Below are 21,305 nucleotides of genomic sequence, written 5' to 3'. Positions count from 1 at the left end.
ATTATAAATATAATAACTCTAAATTATCCGAGTACGATAGAGATAGAGAAAAAAAAATGAGTTATAATATTATATAATTATCTTTCTTAATGCAATGCCGATATATCTTAGAATGTTAAGCTTGGCGGAAATTTTTTTTATTTCGTAATATATGCAAACTATAAAATCTTGAGGCATTCCACGGGAAATCTATTACACGTTATCTTATACGATCGGCGCTGGGAAATCTATTCGCGGTCGCGAGTGATGAATATTCGCAGCAGAAGGTCAAGTACCGGCGGCTTAACACGAATCAATGTAGCAGTACCATAAATACCGATCCCTTATTTACGTACGCGGTGTGGCTGCGAGATGTAAAAGGTGGGTAGTTGGGACTACTGTGCACCACTACCGGTCCACAGGGTGCACTTCTCAGCCCCCGCTATCATCCCCTTACCTTAATACAAAAAAACAAAAAATACGTACATAATTTTTTTGCTTTTGTGTCCACTCTCATAATTATTTATATTTAGATTGACTCTGACGGTATATTGACCCCGCATATTTAGTTTTTAGATGTACGGCGTAGTTTGGGCATTATGTCAAGCTAGTTAATAATTTATCAACGTTGCTTTTACTTTGTAAGAACCAAAATTCATAATCAAAACATAGTAAATAATATTTCAATATTTTGCCAGTTGGGTCGAATAAAAGCTACCTACGTTAATTTTCAATTCTTTCACTGGCAAATTACACTCATTGTTTTTGTTTTTGAACATATATTTTTGTGATACGATACTATTAAACGATGTCTTTGGGTTCTCTCATTCTTCTGCTCTTCCTGAAGTATTCTCTCGGGTTGCTGACAATCTCACGTTAAGAGGTCTTATTGCTTATAAGAATTGTCAATATTTTTAGTGACTATATTTGATACAGATTTTAGATCACTTCTATTGAGATCAAAATGACTATCATTGAAGCATGATTCTTCAGAACAGAACTGAAATGGACACAATGATGTTAATATTCATCATAAAATCTAATTTTTTATACCAAGATATTATTAAATGTACTTAATAAACACACATAACAAAAAACTGATAATCTTATTAATTTACAACTTTTTACAATTTCCCAAATTTTTCTTAACTTTTACTTCTGTCAGGATTCTGTAATTTCTAAAAAGATATATTAGCTAAACTAGAATATTAAAAAAATCTAATTTATATCGTTTATTAAAGATATATTTTAAAGATTACCGGAGGTTTCAACAATTGAAAAACTTTAATTTAAATGCAAAGATCTAATACATACATATGTGTATGTAAATATATATATGTACATATATTTTTTTTATTTATAATAAGTTGTTTTTTGTACATAAAAGATACATACATTTTTCAGACTAATGCATAAATACAATACGTTCAACAATTAATTATTGCTAATATAATACTTGTGTGAAACTTTGATAGAGGTTTTTAATATGCACAGAAAGTCGCCTACACAGAGACGACTGACAATTAGAATGTGCCCAGACAACACTATGTCCAAAATAAAAAAAATGACGTCCAGACGTCAAAAAGACGTCTTATGTCCCGCTTTTGGCCAAGTGTGTTGTATGGGTGATTACATCTTCAAGTTTAGATTAAGGCTTGTCAATTGCTGAATTCTTTAGAAATCTACTCTTTCTGAATATTTTCATCTTTAAAAAAAAAAAAAAAAAAAAAAAAAATAGATGGTTCTATTTTCCAAATTATTATTTTAAAATGTCTTTTCTACTATAAATATTTATGCGCGATAAGTACATGTATACGATCAATATCATTATACGCGTCACAGTAAAAAAAATCTAGCAAGTCATAAAATACAAGGAAAAATACGAAAAATGTTAGGATGTCGCCGTAAACATTCGTGTATACGAATGCGTTTGGTTGATTCACTATAACATATAGTAATACGGCCAGCAACATCAGCATAAACTTGAACGTGACTATCCACGAATAGAGAACACATGGTAGGTGAAGGAGAAAGATGAGAGAGGGTGTGCAAGACGAACGAAGATCCTTATTTATTACTCATATATTCGTTTGGTGCACGCGAGATGTTTTTACGAGTGAGTAGTAGTATTATAAGTTTTATTTTCTTTATATTATTGTTGGTATGTGTGTGTGTGTAGTATATGTTTGTTGTAACGAACGTGGATATAAATAACGCTAACTTATAGAATATCGTGAAAAATTCTGTAAAGTTTCTTAGATAAATTTTGACTCAATTTTTTTTTTAAGGAAGAATTTCATATGTAACTATTTCAATATGTAAAATATCAGATTTTTTTGCAAATATTGCGCCTGAAAAATTTGAGGAATTTTTTGTCATTTTTATAAAAACAACTTAATGTAGGCTAATATAAAAAAGAAAAGTAATATATTAAACATTGATATTATATTCGATCCACTTCTAAAAGAGGCATCTAAAGTCGATATACTCGTATATAAGTATCGAATTTTATTGTTGTCGCTTTTCCGCGATTCCGTCGCGATTGATTCTTTAATTTGCTGCGCTTACTTCGTGAGTGGCTGTTATCGTATATTTTGACAGTTGTGTGTATTAAAGAGTTAATTATAGATACGGTATAATTAAAATTATAATGTTAAAAAGATACATATATGTATAATACATATATAATACATATATAATAATTATTTAAATTTATATAGTACATTTTTATAAAAAGAAATAGAAATGTGTGTACATACATCTGTTTTGTATTTAATATAATTATTGTTATATAAAAATAGTATCTAAATTGCACGCGCATTAATTTAAATATTGTGTAAAATCCTTATTGCGTGCACAGTTATTGTGCGCGTACAGATTATATTTTAGTAACTACTATTCGAAATTTATTTCACATATATTCAAGAAAAAAATTAAAGAAATAAATGTATTAGAAAAAATATTTGTGTAATTCTTTTCGTATGATATCATATTGTCATTAGTATTTTTTAAATAGAACCGTATAATTGTTCATATGTAATTCTGTTCCTTTAGTTATTCTGCATATATAGAGAGATGTTAAAATAAAAGTTAATAATGTCACACAGTAAGAGTATAATATTAAAGCTAAATAACGCGCTCGTAACGCGCATCTGCGTGTCCAGTAGGTATAATAAAAAACAATAAAGCAGATTCATTGGGATATTATCATATGCGACTTAAATCGAAATGTATCGTCAAATATTTTCGCTTGGCCGCGCGTAATCCTTGAGCTTTATACGATAAAAATAGAAAATTACGACAAGAAGGGACAGTAAGAAAACACAGCAAAAGCCCTAGGTTGAAATCAAAACCAAGCGTGAAAAAGCTCGCTGCTAAATCGTTTACTGTGTTTACGGCGGAAAATCCACGGGTGGTTAAAAGATCGAGGCCAAACAATCTTGTTTGGTACTTAATAGGTGAAATTACATTTTTTTGTGCGGTCTACAAGATCTAACAACGGTCTCTCCCTTTCTTTCTGCAATCCCTCTGAGGCGGTTATTCGTGTACGGACACAATTTTGATCAAGAAGATTAAGCTTCTTAAGCTCAAGAATTCCTGAGAATATAGGGGAGGTTTTAATTTTTACGACAAATTGTCAGGAAGAAGAAAATTTCGTTTACACCGAGATTCAATACGGATCCGACACGGATATAGCACTTGGCACGCGTATCAAACGGTGTAAACTAGGCCAATATTTATTTTCCTCAGTGTACTACCTATAAACCTATATCATTATATATCTTTATAAAAATTAGGAATTGGATTAGGAAAGTCTTGCAATAGCTGCCCATATATAAACGTTATAATAATCGTTCTTCCTGCATTCTTTTTTTTCTTTTTTCATATAATATTTCAAGAACGTTTTTCATACGTTCTTTATCTTTCCTGTGATTGTTCGCTTCTGAACGTAGCTTTCGACCCATGTTTATAATTGTCCTATTCAATTGTCCTACTAGTTTTTTGTAGGAGGCCACCTCCGTCTGCACTTTTTTATCATTCTCTCTCATTTTCTTGATATGTTCATTTTGCAACTTTAGTTCAAGAGTGGGGTTGCTAACCAGTTACCGCGTACCGTGCAATAATTTTTTCACAAGTGCAATAGATATATATATATATACTATATACATACATATACGTATATATTATACATATACGTATATTTAAAATAATTTATTTCAAATTTTTTAATTTAAATATGTATGCATGCATATATATAAACATGCAATTACAAAAGAGAAAACATAATAATATGAAAATATTAAAAAACCGTGATTCTTGAATAATTTATTTTATTTAAATTTATCAAACTTCAATAAAATATAATTAACTAGAATTAGTTATTTTAAAGAACTTTAAATCATAGTCAATATTATAATAATATAACAAAAAAGGAAAATTTAATTAATTTCACGGTATTATTATATAAGTATTGCAATTAAAATTATTTGAAGGAGGCTATTAACAACCAAGTTATAATACAAATTAAACACGTCAGTTTGCATATAATAAGTATGACGTCAATTAGACATATGTTTGAATATATGACAAGTATAACTATATAGTTAATTACCATTTATCCTTGGTTCTTAAAACTACGTTATTCGCGAACAGGTATTTTAATATCTTCTCACATGTAAGTCGTCTTAACAAGGATTTTTACAAAGACTCAATTGAAAACTTTCCGTGTCAAAAAGAAGAATCTTGCGCAATGCAAATTCGTTAAAGTTGCAATAATTCAGCACGTATCTACCTTAAATATTTTATAAAACGAGTCTTTAGTCTTAAACCTTAAACTCGATTCCCTGATAGTTTTCGTGCGCCGATTAAACCGTAACTACATGCCGTGCGCGTACAAGTCGTTGCAACATTAATACATCACGTGCACTTTAATCCATTATCCCGCTTTCCATTACAATCTTCTTGGTGTCTCGCTCTCGTCCGTTACCTGGATCTTGAAGAGCGTCTTGAAAATCTTCCCCTGTCGATGGCTCTTCGACATGGATCATTTTCTATGTAGTTAACGTTCGAGTAATCGTCTATAGTGAATCGCGAGATTTCCACTTTATATAGTAATAAATTAACTTGGATTTGATTCATCATTGCATTTAAATTTTTTTTCGCAAAATAAATTTGAATATATACTGTCTTAAATATTTACACTCTTCATATTTATCTTGATAAAAAATATGGATTAAAAACTAATTTTTCTTCTTTAAAAATTTAAAACGGAGAAAAGACTTTGACAACATATTGTTAAAAGAACTTTATAAAAGTTTAAATATTGATAATTAACTTAGAAAGTAAAATTAACACGCACAAATAAATAAAATTGTATATTGTTAAATAATTCTACATATAAAATAATACAAATTTCATATGACATTTAGAAATATATTTTTATAATATGTATTTGGAAATTTTTTATTTTTCTGGAGTTAAAATATGTATATTATGATCTCTAATGAAAAGATAATAGAGTATTAAATTTGAACAATGTGATACATTATCGGTTTTATAATGTATTGTTGATATGTAATTTAATTTATTTATTTAATCGATAATAATTTTCTTATAACACATATAGACGATATATTTCTATCACGTAGACAAGAGTTATGAGAAACCTGAGGCAATTTAGCGCGGAAGAAAGTTTGTTCTGTAATTTCACGTTCGCAAGTTTGCGAGCTCGAAATGTTAAGTCAAAAGATCTACCAAATTAATCATCTCTGCCGTTCCTCCGATAGTATTAATTATTAGCTAAATTTATACTGCTAGCATCAACGCGGAGATAATAATAATAGGGACAACAAATAATAACTTACGCTATTAGATGCACGCGATTTTGTCATTTTATTTATATATTGCAGTATTCGCAAAAACAACTTGACCATGTTTGTATTAACATATCTATAACATTCATAAAAAGAAAAACATTTATGATATTATTGATATTCTCATTATCGGATATATAAAGTATAGAAAGCAAAAAAGCGCATTTATTATTAAATTGTAAATCAGTCGTATATTTTAATACATTTATTTAACTGCATTTTAGATTTTTTAATTTCTAATGTCCAATAAAAATTCTTTATTTCTCATCTTTGCAATAATGTGTGTGCTGTTTATCACTCGAAATTACTTTAACGTTGATATACCCGTATCCGGTTTATGCAATTATTTAGATTTAAAGTTGATTGTGAGTGTAGTATTAAGCAATTTCTATATTATGCAATTTGAAATTTATCTACATGTTATTCCAATATAGAAATTTCATAAAGAATGATTTTCAAAAAATGCCGAGGAAACTTTTATCACAGGTTATATACGAACATCGAGAACCACTGGCAGTGGTAGATACGATTTGTAAAGTCCTCTATTGTCGAGAACATTGTTGATCTTCAACTCCGATTTCATTGCATATAGAGTAGATCTTCATCATAAATACTTAAAAAAGTGAAACGGAGAGGATGCTGCAGGTCGCAGGTGGTCGCGCCTTCGAAATGGCTGTTTCGGTGATGAACTAATACATAAATAAAGTTCTCTTTCTCTCCTTCTCTTCCTGCCTCCCTTTCTCTCTCTCTCTCTCTCCCCCCCCTCTCTCTCTTTTTTTTGCTTCACTCCCTCTTTCTCTCTTTCTCTTATTTGTAAGATTTAGTCATTTCAATCTAAACCATTCTCTCATAAAAGATTGGTGTTGTTTTTTTGACGTGCCATGATATTTCTCTTTTTTTTCTGTTATATATAATAATTTGAATAAAAAATATCTTAAATGCAATTTAGAAAATTGGCTGATTTATTCTAACTAACTCAAATATAATTATCATATATACATTTTTATTCTATGTGTATATGACTTTCTTTTTCATCTATAGCATAACGTTTTTATAAATAAGCATTTTGTACAGTTATTTGCAAATTATCTACTTTTTTAACAACTTAATTCTCCATTTCTGAAAATCTACAAATTAAATAATATTTAGAAAAATTAGGAGGGAGAGAAAATTTACATCAAAATCTGCATCTTTTTCGTTTAATTAATTACCAAATCTCGCAAACGCTCGAAAATTACATAATTGCACGAATGGTTGCACGTAGCTTGCAGATTGTTAGATATGTATCATTCTATGTACATTGGTCGATATACTACATTTGGAACTATGTTAAAACAGAACGGGCACGTGCTACAACTCGCCAAAGATAATGGACGCTACAGCGCGTTATACAATGGTACCTACAGTGCATGCAAATTTGGTACACCCACTGTCACGACAGGCAGATAAGGTAATCACGGTAAGCGTAATATCATATATAGGACGCACGGGTTGCATTAAAAGTGGTGGTTATTGGCAAAATTATACAGCGTATACCTATACAAGAATATCGCGTGGTATTGAGATTTTTAACGATAAGTTTTCTCTTGAATTTTCCACCATCATAATACAATCTTTATTCAAGCAACCTTTTTTCTATTTAAAAAAAAAATTACTCCCATGGAAAGAACAATTTTAATTTGAAGCAATAATCAGGACAAATAATGAATTCAACAGTTAGGTATCTTTTCGTTTACTGATGTAAAAGCTTTAACGATACAAAATAAATCTACAAAATAATTTCTTGTTTCTTGATTATCAAAATTTAGTGGCCCCTAATATTTGGGTTAAATAAAGATTTTAATATTAATTGTTTTTGAAAGTAAAGCTTGTAAATTATAGATAATTAAATTATAGGCATAATACTGCAACTGACATTTTTCGTCAGAATGTTAATTATAACAAAATATTAATTATTAATTTTGATTTATTTAATCCTATACTATAAAGTAAATTTAATGTAAAAAGAAAAGAAACCATATTTTGATCAATTTTTAACATAAAGTTATTATTCAAAATTTGTTAACGATGTCAAAGGTAGTCACATCTGATTTCTATTTCTAATATTAAATATAAGCTTTCTGTGAAATCCATTGAACACTAAAAATGATGTTTGTTTATTCATTTACTAAACTTTACTTTTCTACAAAAGGAGACATGTCGACGAATGGTAGTGGCTTGTAGGACAGACAGTGGTGAGTTACTTGCCCGGAGAATTCATATTTTTCAGTATATATGCACGCCAACGCAAGTGTTGTCATTATATAAATAATTCTAGTCACGATAGCGCCATAATTTTACATATTCTCTGTGACGCCGTGTTTTTCGTTTTTCATAAATCCATATATGTATACGCATTTACTGTATCCTCGATTTTAATCGCTGTAAAATATGCGATAGCTTGAGAAGCTACCTCTATTTGACAACCCACTATCCATTGCTTAAAGAAAATAATTACATTAAATTACCGTTTACAAGTATACTTATAAGTCTTACTTTCTTTCTACTCGGATACATAAAGAAACAAAATGATACACTGCAAATCCAAATGCGTTATTTTAGCTGAAGCGCTTCTTACATTCGTTTTAAATCACGTCATTTAACGCGATTAAGCGTATTAACTTTTAATTTAATACGATTTAACGTGTTACATGATAATTTAACACATAAAGAAACATGTAAAAAGAGCTTATTCCATCTAATTGTGTCATTTTTACACTTTTATGCGTGTAAAAATAAAACACACTTGGATTTGCAGTGTATCGCGCGAAAGAATCGAAGATACAATGCTCGTAGGTTTCTCTCACAAGATCGATTCAATCGTTCGTGATTGTTGCTCTACACCACTCTCAATTCCGACTAAAACTTCTTCTCCATTATCCCCATATCACTATCCTTCGTCCATTCCTCTTGCAATCCTTCCCCGACCCGCCCGTTTGCGATCAAACGATGATTGCATCCTGGGACTATGACGGAATCAGGTCACGTTTCAAAATCCTCTATCGGTTCATAGAACCTTATGGGAGATGGAACATGATTCACAGGCGCACTGAGCTTGCTTCATGTCGGAAAATTACTCGGCGATGTTTGTAACCAATCCAACAGGCAAGTTGAGTTAGAAATACTTAATTGCAAACATTTTTTAACAGAAAATATGCAATGTTATTTAGAAATAATAATTTTTACAACATCTATTTATAATTTAAAATTTCTTATTACTTTTATAATTTAAGGATTACATGAAAGAAGAAAAATTGCAGTTAACTCCTGTAAGTAATTCTGGAATTTATGTGTAGAATTCTAACGGATCCCGAAAGTAATCATCCTTTTTAACAATATGTGATTAATTCTTAATTTTCATTTTTATTTTTGTATATAATAAAGTATAAAGTGCCATTTAAATCTTTTTTATTTTTTAATAAAAAAAGATATTGTTTGAAGTCCCTATTTAATATTAGGAAGTTTAAATACTTTTAATAGAATTTTTTATTTTAAAAACGATAATGCACCTATACTTCTTTGTAGTCAAAATCTTCCAGTAAAGTTATATCGAGCTCTGTTGTCGTTCTCTAGTCCCGTCACAAAGATCCGAAAATGTATCAGCTCTCGTGATCCTAGAATCCTTTCAGGATGCTTAGGTTGCCTCTCTCGCAAGGCACGTACCACACTTTGCACTCTTCATCGAAACGAGCTGGGTATTAGGGTTTAAGCCAATTTCTGATCCTCCCAGCAAAAATCCGCCGGCTTGAATCAATCTTATCCGATTCGACGGAAAGCCCATCCACTGAATGCTACACATTTAGCTATTTTCCATTTTTACCGCGGACCGTATCGAGAATATTTCCGAGAAATTTTTCATTCTTTCATATGACCTCGAGCAAATACCTTTACTCTTTAGTTAATAAAATTGAACAAAAGCTTTTTATCATATATTGTTTTGATATCGGTTACGAAAAAGATGATCGTATATACGGAAGACATAATACTGTATAAAAATAAGATAACAGTTACGTAAAAATATGGCTAATAATGTGAATGCCTTTAAAACATTTCTAATAATATTATATAATAAATTAAATTAGTTGACATTTGTAAGATAAACAATCAATTTTTATATTCGATTAAATAATAATTGCTGGCATTACTAAGAAAATATTTTTCAAGAATTATTGTGCCTTTTCTATTTCGTAAATACTAGCTTGGTTAATTCCATTAACATTGTGTTTTATTAAAGATACTCTGTAATCCTAAAAACACATTATGTATGATGATGATTAATTCATCATTTTAATAAGGCGAAAACAATGAAATAGAAGAAAATACTGATAAAATGTCAAATTACTAGGAAAAATACCGATGATTCGATAAAGTGAATTCTGACATGAAATGGTAGATCACGGAACGTTTTGATTCTATCAGATAATCGTTAAGAGAAGAAAGACAATTTTTTCGGTAAAAAGGTACTTTGTAACTTCTTTGATATTCAGACTTTCGAAAACGAGCCGACGAGATGCGAGCATACAAATTTGTGAGATAGCATTCACGTTTATAGGGTCACTAAAATTTTACGAGGATTTCTTTCTTCGTATTCGGTAGGTGCTCGACTAGAATGTCGATGGAAAACGAGCTGCGTGGTGTAAGAGATAGGATGAATTCAATCTGCCCGGTATTAGCGATAATAGAAAGATCATAATGTGTAAATGACCGTGACTCTTATACGTCTTCGCGAGAATAATCTATGTAGATACATTAAAAAAGTCATCTCATTTTTCTTATGAAACGGTTAAATTAAAGTTCTAGATAGAAATATGTTTTTATTAAAAGCATATATATCTTTATCAAAAAACAGATTAATATCTATCATCTATGTGGCCTTAGTCAGATGACGGAGCATATTTAATAAATCGCAGTAAGTTAAACAAGCCAACATTTATAAGATAAAAAGAATAATGATTCTTGAAAAATATTTTCTTAGTAATGTTAACATTTATTATATAATTGAAAAATGTATTGTTTATCTTACAATTAATGTTAACCAATTTAATACAATTTACAGTATGTGTTTTAGTATACATTTTTATCTTATTAAAATGTATTAAGATAAATATTTACCTTTATTAATGTATAATGTAATAATGTAATTAATCAATATCCTTTATTATTGCATAATAATATATTATAATAATTTATTTTTTAAATGTAAATTAGGTATTATATTTCTTAATCACAGATTACAACAGTTTATGATTTTAGTAAACTTATAATTCTTGATATTTTGTTATTGTAATCTTGGCTCGTAAATTGTGTGAAGCAGAGAGAGGTAAAAATATTTACTTGTTTGCAACGTTGTCCGCGTTTGACGTCAGTAGTCATTTTTGAGCGCAGAATGCTTTTGCCTTCTGTTTGCGAATGAATCCTGAAAAACAACGCAAGGGAATTATGCATCTTTAATACAAATGGCTCTCTCAGGATCGACACTATAAAGGAGATCGTGTTGTGAATTTTGTACTCCACCATTCTCCCATGTCCTCCGAGAGAAAACGGGGCGATCCGATACAAATTGTATTGAGTGTCACGTATCTTTCGTAGCTATTTCATTCGGGATTCAAAGACATTGCTCTGTCTTAGATACAATTCCAGCGCAAAATACTAAAAGATTGAGAAATTTCATTACTTACGACCATAAACTATAAATGCTTCGCATGCAACCAAAAACTATCAGAAATATAAAGTCTCTTTTTCAATAAACAAAATATGTAAGAAATATATAAAACAATTTTAAATTTATAAATTGGCTCATAAATAGAATTACATAATTCCTTCCAAGATACAAAATTTATTGGCATGAAATAATTGCAAGAAACTGCTTTACATATTTTATTATTAACAAATAAAGTTAATTTTATTATTTAATTACTAGATTCAGTGTGCGATGACAACACATTCGTCAAAATTAGTCAGAATGCAAAAAACATATTCGAAATTAATTTATTTTATAAAGTATTAAATATTTCAAACCAACAATAATCGCGTAGTCTTGACTTTAGTATACATTCTTGTGGCTTACGATGTAGGTACATACAGTTGCATATATACTGTGACGTTGCAGTTTCGCTGCACTGTCATTACAAGGCGTGAGTTTCGCGCCCGAGGTCTATTCAGTATATCCGCTGTAATCTACTTCTCATTAAAAAGTACTCTTTTGTGACCTATTCATCATCATAAACTGTAGGTACCAATAAATACTAGATTTAGTAAAGACACAAGATAAATGTTATTATTTATCAAAACCCATTTAACCGATAAGCTTAAAGATGCAATTAATTATATGGATTTAATTTTAATTGTCATATATACAAATTATCGAATTCTCTAATAAAAATTCGAACAAATTTAGATTTTGTATTAGACATTTAATTATTATGTCTAATACAAAATCTAAATTTGTAGAATATAGAGTTTATCTTTATTTTGCATATGTGGAGAAAAATTATTTAATTTTCAAATCCAATTAAGGTATAAAGGTACTAATACTCGGACACTTAAGAGTAGGTAAATGTACCAATGCCTGGACACGTATCTATGTCTAGATACCTTTAAAAAAATATAAATTTATGGAAATAAACGTTTGGATATCATAACTAAAGTTTTAAACTACAAAAAAAATATTTTTATCTTTGATTTTAATTCGCGTTATACTTATAAATAATAAAGGTGTCCAGATATAGGTACATGTCCGGGTATTGGTACTTTTAACTTATATCCTAAATGTTGAGCAAAACATAATATATTAACTTCTCAATGGCTAGTTAAGAAGATACTCGACTTCGAGGATGCAACGCGTAAAATTCGACTAAGTCCGCATAAAAATTATTTTGAAAGTTCTAGACGTTCTGATAAGAGTCCCGTATTTTAGTAGAACTCTAAAAATTATGAAAGAAATTTCTATGATCGAAAACGATCCGGTCACTAGTTAAGAAGATATTCGACTTCAAAGGTCTGCCGCGTGAACAACATTTGCGTAAGTTTTGATGATGATTTTTTAAAAAAATTCTAAGGTTTTGGAATTATTTACTTATCAGGAACTCTAGAACGTTTCGAAAGGAATCAAATGAGTTACTTAGAAATATTCTGGTTTAAAATAAAACTTTTTTATTTTTTTTGTTTTAAAAAAAACCAAAAATTTTTACTTGTATTAGGAACTCTAGTCGTCAAAATTCTTCAAATGAATTATTCAGAACTATTCGGTTTTAAAGTTAGGTGTGAGGTTAGCACCCCATTTTTTAATTGCCTTTTTCATAGTGTTAATCGCAGGAACTCTTTTTATAAACATAAAAATACTTTTATATTCTTCGAAAAGAAGCTGGAACTCTAATCAGAACTATCGAATTTTAAACTAGGGGTGCAAACTTCATCACCCGTACCCACTGTTTCATCATATGGGAAATCTGTTTTAATATGACCGTTTAGTTAATATAATTATATTATCAAGTCATTATATATATATATATATATATATTAAATATTATATAATAAAAAAAAATTGTTTTAAGACGCGTGGAAATGGCGGTAAACTCGCGCGGGAGATTCTGGTCATTTTTGGGTATAAATAGGGCGAAAAACGCCGCGAATAGTCAGATAGTTCCAAGCTTCGGCTCCTTGCACATACAGTTCTGAGCTTCGGTCCCTTACACATAATCCTTCGGCTCTAGCACTTCAATTGCTCAGCCATTCCTAAATCTCACTCAATTTCAGACAGTCATCCTAGCTAAACGCGGCCATAATTCTTTGCATCCTAAAGTTGCTAGGGACAATTTTCCCTCCTTTTTTCTGCTTCGGTATTGGCTGTATATGTACTTGATTTTAAAGTTAAGGTAGTCAAAGGTAGTCCTTTCGCAGCACTTTAAAAAGGTTCTTTTGATATTCTTTCATAACTATCTTTTTTGGTTTATCTTTTTAGTGTTATTTATATAAAACGTCTGTTATTTACCAATTTTGCTTTATTTGTATGAATTTCTTATTTCCAACCCCTTCGATAATTTATAAATTCGACATAATAAATTCTATATCGTTTCTTTATTCCTGAAAACTTATTCTCGTGCGTTTTCAACTCAGTATAATTTTATAAAAGAAGTTTTAAGAGCTAATCTTGCAATATATGTCGCTACATTTTGTGTTTCGCGAGGTAGAGAAGCACCTCGCGAGGTAGAGAAGCACCCTCGCCTTTGTCGGGACATCGGCGATTTCGTTGAAGGTTTATCGCCATGCACGCTGTAAAATTAGCGCAAGAACAATAAAATTCATAATTCTCATATAATAGTGTTCGTATTTAATAAAATAAGAGAATGCAAAAGATTACTTTGACAAATCATTATGGTTACCGAAATAGTTATTTCCGAAAATATAATATGTTTAATAAATTAATAAAACAAAGTGCTTCTAAAGGAATTTTAAAAGCTAATCTTGCAATATACGTCGCTACATTTTGTGTTTCGCGAGGTAGAAGAGCGCCTCGCGAGATTAGAGGAGCGCCTCGCGAGGCACATAAGCACCCTCGCGAGGTTAGAGGAGCACCACGCGAGGTACAAAAGCACCCTCGCGAGGTTAGAGGAGCACCTCGCGAGGTACAGAAGCACCCTCGCTTTTGTCGGGACATCGGCGATTTCGTTGAAGGTTTATCGCCGTGCACGCTGTGAAATTAGCGCGAGAACAATAAAATTCATAATTCTCATATAATAGTGTTCGTATTTAATGAAATAAGAGAATGCAAAAGATTACTTTGACGAATCATTATATGGTTTCCGGAATAGTTACTACCCCGAAAATATAATATGTTTAATAAATTAATAAAACGAAGTGCTTCTAAAGAAAATTTAAGAGCTAATCTTGCAATATATGTCGCTACATTTTGTGTTTCGCGAGGTAGAAGAGCACCTCGCGAGGTTAGAGGAGCGCCTCGCGAGGTACAGAAGCACCCTCGCCTTTGTCGGGACATCGGCGATTTCGTTGTAGGTTTATCGCCGTGCACGCTGTGAAATTAGCGCAAAAACAATAAAATTCATAATTCTCATATAATAGTGTTCGAATTTAATGAAATGAGAGAATGTAAAAGATTACTTTGACAAATCATTATGGTTACCGGAATAGTTATTTCCACAAAAATATAATATGTTCAATAAATTAATAAAACGAAGTGCTTCTAAAGAAATTTTAAAAGCTAATCTTGCAATATATGTCGCTACATTTGGTGTTTCGCGAGGTAGAAGAGCGCCTCGCGAGATTAGAGGAGCGCCTCGCGAGGCACATAAGCACCCTCGCGAGGTTAGAGGAACACCACGCGAGGTACAGAAGCACCCTGGCGAGGTCAGAGGAGCACCTCGCGAGGCACAGAAGCACCCTCGCGAGGTTAGAGGAGCACCACGCGAGGTACAGAAGCACCCTGGCGAGGTCAGAGGAGCACCTCGCGAGGCACAGATGCACCCTCGCGAGGTTAGAGGAGCACCACGCGAGGTACAAAAGCACCCTGGCGAGGTTAGAGGAGCACCTCGCGAGGCACAGAAGCACTCTCGCGAGGTTAGAGGAGCACCACGCGAGGTACAGAAGCACCCTGGCGAGGTTAGAGGAGCACCTCGCGAGGTACAGAAGCACCCTCGCCTTTGTCAAGACATCGGCGATTTCGTTGAAGGTTTATCGCCGTGCACGCTGTGAAATTAGCGCGAGAACAATAAAATTCATAATTCTCATATAATAGTGTTCGTATTTAATGAAATAAAAGAATGCAAAAGATTACTTTGACAAATCATTATATGGTTTCCGAAATAGTTATTACCGAAAATATAATATGTTTAATAAATTAATAAAACGAAGTGCTTCTAAAGAAATTTTAAGAGCTAATCTTGCAATATATGTCGCTACATTTTGTGTTTCGCGAGGTAGAAAAGCACCTCGCGAGGTTAGAAGAGCGCCTCGCGAGGTACAGAAGCACCCTCGCTTTTGTCGGGACATCGGCGATTTCGTTGTAGGTTTATCGCCGTGCACGCTGTGAAATTAGCGCGAGAACAATAAAATTCATAATTCTCATATAATAGTGTTCGTATTTAATGAAATAAGCAAATGCAAAAGATTACTTTGACAAATCATTATAGTTACCGGAATAGTTATTACCCCAAAAATATAATATGTTTAATAAATTAATAAAACGAAGTGTTTCTATAATATTTGGAAGTGATTGCTCTGTGAGTTTAAAGCAATCGTCGATCAAATTAATACACTTTTCCTTTCTTTCTTTCTATTTAAAGAAAACTACATTATAATTAATTATAAATACTATTTTTGCCTTCTTAAAAGCTAATTGCGTCAAAAAAAGTTCATTATTTTTTATTTTATTATTATCCAGTATTACATAAATTTTACATTACATAGTTTATAACTGTATACAATTTTACAAAGAAAAATAATTCTGCAAACTAGAAATTTAAAATTAATTAATTTTATAATTAATTAACTTAAAATTAATTTTTGCAAAATTATTTTTAAAATTAATTTTAAGTTTTATTCAATTTTCAACCCTTTTTTTCAGTCATCAAATATAAAAATTATAATGTCCAAGTATTCTTGGTTACATTAATATGTAACTAAGAATACATGGACAGCATATCTAATTGTAATTTATTAAGTATTTAAATTATTTAAGTATTCAATTTCATCATTATATATATATATATATATATATATATTTTTTTTTTAAGTATTTATTTCATATTTCAAATATTTCAATTTATTAAGTAATTATGTAAATTATATTAAGTAATTCAATTATATCCAATTAAAAAAAAAAAGTTTAACTTCGTGATTGCAGAATTTTATTTTTTATTAAGTGTTATTTAATATTTGCAGGATTTTAATTTTTTTAATATTAATTTATTATAAAATAATAAGAGAAATAGGATCGTAACGATATACAATCAATTAGAATCAAAAGCCATGCGATCCAAGCTTAGGTCTTTGACAGCCTTATATTAGTTCTGTATACATATATGTCTATATATATATATACATATAATTTTTCCAACAAACTGCGCGCCGATTATTTGTCGAACTTAAAACACAATAATTGTTAGAATTAAAAACCCTTCCCTCCCCGGAATTAAATCGACTCGATTTAATTATCTAAAAACTGTAAAGAAATTTATTGCGAAAAATATTACCTCAGCCAAGGTTCGAACCTGGAACCTCCCTCATACCGTGTAGAGCGTCGTTCCAATTCGACCACCGAAGCATGTAGTAATATTTATCGCAATAACCGGTTAATAATAGTTTGAAACGTCTTTCTCAGGCGACGTGAATAAATAATAATAAGAGAAATAGTCCGACGAATAATCTAGAAGAAGTCCGACAAATAATCGGCGCGCAGTTTGTTGGAAAAATTATATGTATATATATATATATAGACATATATGTGTATACAGAAACTAATTTATTATGTTTAAGTCCCTACCTACCCGTATTTCTATTTATTTATATTTTCTTGTCTACCCCTGTATTTTTATTCATTTATACCTATTCGCGTATTTCTACCTATCCGTATTCTTCCTACACAAATGAGAAGTAAAACCGTGGATACCATGGGTATCTAATCGTACTTAATATAATAATTATTTTGTGTTGGATATAAATCTAGATTCTTGCGAAATCACTTAATCGCGATTTACACTTACATTTTGGTCAATTAGACTGTACCTTATATGATGTGTAATTTTCAAAGTATCTTGTGGTCAAATTGGACCTACCTATTTGGGTTGTTCCTGGCCAAATCCATTTTGGCTGTACGTCAGCTAGAGAATGAGGAGACAAACTCCTTCGATACGAATTATTACGCGTTAACGAAAGCGTGTTAATTATACAAAGAAAAAGATAAATAATCACGTTCATTAATGAAATATTAATTAAATTTAAATTTAACTTAATTTTGCATTTAATTCTTGACAATACGCGTAATTAACTTTTTTGATTAAGAAATATATCAAAATTATAGAAAGCAAGAAAGAGAGTTATATCAAAGAATGCAAAGAATATATTAACCGCGTTTTAATCGAAATCGAGATTATATCTCGAACGCAAATATCTGAATTTAAATAGCATAATGTACACGAAACACCGAAATTAAAAACTCAATCGATGAATAAATCAATGATGGAAAAAATTAGTACAATCCGATCCGCGAACCACAAACCGACTCGCGAAATAAATCATGAACATTATTTGATCTCACCTCAGATATCAAGTGAGATATACAGAATGAATGACGTGAGATCCAAAAAGAACGATAATTTCCGAAGCAATATATTCACGCAATAAGTATCGTAAACAATATAAAGAATTTGTCATATTCTTGCGCATGTTACATCTGTCTTTATAAATTTTCATTTTCACATATATCATATATTTATATAAATAACTTGTTACTTTATTATAAAATGTTTTTAAAATTATGGTTAATACGACATAAAATCTGTAATCATCTTAGACTATAATATGCATTTTAATATAATAGATATAAAAACTACATCAACTTTCAGATATTTCTACAAAAAAATTATTCTACTTTGCGATAAAATATTTACTGGATCTCACGTCATTTTATTTTGTTTTATTTATTGATACAAAGACAATAATAATACTAGATGGATAAACTATAAACGATTAGGATAAAATCAGCACGTTATACATATATGTTACGCGAGAGCAGTCTCTACGTAGATACAATAAATCAATAAATGGAGCTCTAAGATTTATTATTCAGCCTAGTCTGATTTAGTCTATCCATTTTAGGGCAACAAATATGTGACAAGTCGCATTTATCTGTATTATTAGGTGAAAATAATACATAAATATACAACTAATATTCACAGATTCATCACCCTATTATAAAAAAAAGTCACTCACCGACCGATGCGCAACGAGCGGAGTTAGTCAGCCACGTAGCTACGATAATTCTGTAACATAAAAACGAAGGATTCGAATTAAAGAAACGCTCAAAATAATCAACGTTTCAAAGAGTAATTTTTACACGCGTCTAATTCGTCTTTCAATTATATTTACCGATATAATTATCCACATTTTTCAAGAAAAATCATTACTTTCTCTAATTATTTCTAATTTATCTGGGATAAAACGGCCCGAATAAATGGGAAAAAGCTATTAATTTTAAAATAAAAAATAATATTCACCCCAGGGTTGCTCCGCTGTGGCCCGATGCCTTGCCCGAGGCCTCCTCCTCCTCTCAGAACGTCTGGGTTAGATTGTCAGATCTCCTTCTCCTTTCTCTCACCCCTCCTTCCGTTGCACAGGACACTCACGAAGCCGATGTCCAATATTTCGCGATCGAGTACGAAGTAACTGTAATAATACGATCGTGACACTTTATAGACACTCCCGAGATGAAACGATCTGCGTTCTACGACGCGCTTCTATATTATTTAAATACGATAATAATTCACCGAGCTACTTTTCCCGTTGAGCGCGGCTAACTTCATACCGACGCGACGCGCTGGACGCAGGACGGCTACAACGCGAGTCGAGTCAACGCTGCAATGCCTGCGCAACGGCCGAATTGAAACGAAACGAGCGAACCGTTCGAAAATATACGCTCGAGACAGCTCGAAATACAGCGTAAAATTCCGCGAGATGCGAATGCAGTTAAACGTTAAACGGTCGATCGACACATATATCACACATGTCATCACTACGCACTACGCCTCGTTCTGTACTCACGTTAAATGCCACGATGATCTCCGACGGGCGACGATTCTCGACCAAACGTTAGTCCAGCACTCCGATCGTTTTCTCACTCGATCCTGTGTGCGATAACAGTCCATTATTCATTGATACACAATAAACTTATTATATTCGGCGTACATTAATCCTGTATTCACCTCACTCCGATTCCCGTAGCCGCGCGAGGCGCGAGGTATGTCAGGTATGTGCCGCGCAACGCGGCCAGCGGCCAGCGCGCTTCGGCGTGCTTCGGCCATGTTCGTGAGCAGTCGGCGCGCGCGACGCCAACGACGAAAATTATTCGGTCGCGCACACGGAATAATTCGACGATTTAAGAGAGAATTACTTAATATTCTATCTTTTTAATGCCCGCGATTTGCGATATCATCGTGATACTCATCACGGCACATCTCGCGATGAAATAGCGCTTATACGCACGGAGTCGTCGCCGCTCACTCGGCTGCTCGTCGGGCGTCGTCAGGTCAGCGTCGAGACGTGAATCGTGAATGTGAAGTGAATGTCGAGAATGAGGGTGCGTTCCCACTATACGCGACGCGCGTCGCGTCACGACGCCACGTCATGAGTTATCCAATCGAAACGTTTCATTTTATGACGTCATTTTCGACAAGATCTCGCGTGATAGCACGGCGCGAACGACCGTCTTATTTGTATAAATACCGCGTAGCACGCGGGCGTACAATTCCTACGTTCGCAAAAACAAAAAACGACACGTCCGCGTGCCAACGATCTCTCGCCGCCGCCGCCGCCGCGCCGGCAATATTTAATTATTTAAAAACTTAAGCCGTAAGGCCCGGTCTACAATGGATGTCGGAAATCGGAGTCGTAAGAAATTGACCACGCATAGTACATTATTCTTCGACCGCAAGGAGAATAATAGATTGTGCGTGGTCAATTTCTTACGACTTCGACTTATTACGATATCCATTGTAGACCGGGCCTAAGGAAATCAACGGTACTCATTCGCTACCACTTACGTTATGTCACCGGGCCTAAATGCCCGGTCTACAATGGATGTTGTAGGTCGTAAGTCGTAAGAATTGGCCAATCACAGTTAATTATTTTTCGACCGCAAGAAGAATAATAGACTATGATTGGTCAATTCTTACGACTCACGACTTACAACACCCATTGTAGACCAGCCCTTAGGCCCGGTCTACAATCAGTATGTCGGAGTCGGATGTCGCAATGTAGCCGATGCCGATGGTCCAATGAGAAAATTTCTTTTTCGGAAACGAATTTCTCTCATTGGACCATCGGCTATAACGTGTTCCGACATCCGACATACGACTGATTGTAGACCGGGCTTTAAGTTCTTGACTGTGATTGGTTTAATTGTTTACTGCTTAAGTTTTTTTTATGTGTGCCCGGGCTTTTAATATACTATATATCTTATAGCGGTACAAAATTAACATATGCCGAATATTCTGTTTCTCGTGTTTCGATGAATGGGCTATTATCGCATATTTTTACATTATTTCATGGGCCCATATTAGCCGTATCAGCACATTGCGTGAGACGATAATTCCTCTCTCAATAATATTTCGATCTGAGGAAGAAACGATTCTAAATGAAGAATATAGTAATGCGAGCTTTCGCGCAGTCGACTCTTATTTGCTC

At 32.3% G+C, this 21,305-nt stretch overlaps 1 long non-coding RNA gene across 1 annotated transcript; it reads right to left on the bottom strand.

Moving 5' to 3' along the window:
- Nucleotides 1-11,109: 11,109 nt before the first annotated feature.
- LOC143895543 (uncharacterized) lies at nt 11,110-20,160 on the bottom strand. Its single transcript, XR_013256361.1, has 5 exons — nt 19,826-20,160; nt 19,665-19,747; nt 19,121-19,289; nt 18,837-18,886; nt 11,110-11,307 (listed from the first exon to the last, which is right to left on the bottom strand). It is a non-coding gene; the product is annotated as an uncharacterized LOC143895543 (long non-coding RNA).
- Between the last annotated feature and the right edge of the window lie 1,145 nt (nt 20,161-21,305).

This window comes from Temnothorax americanus, unplaced genomic scaffold (genome assembly GCF_048541705.1).
Source record: "Temnothorax americanus isolate GAGA-0224 unplaced genomic scaffold, ASM4854170v1 Scaffold16, whole genome shotgun sequence".
Taxonomy (NCBI): domain Eukaryota; kingdom Metazoa; phylum Arthropoda; class Insecta; order Hymenoptera; family Formicidae; genus Temnothorax; species Temnothorax americanus.
The sequence above is the reverse complement of the archived record's forward strand: the minus strand, read 5'-3'. Positions and strand labels throughout refer to the sequence as shown.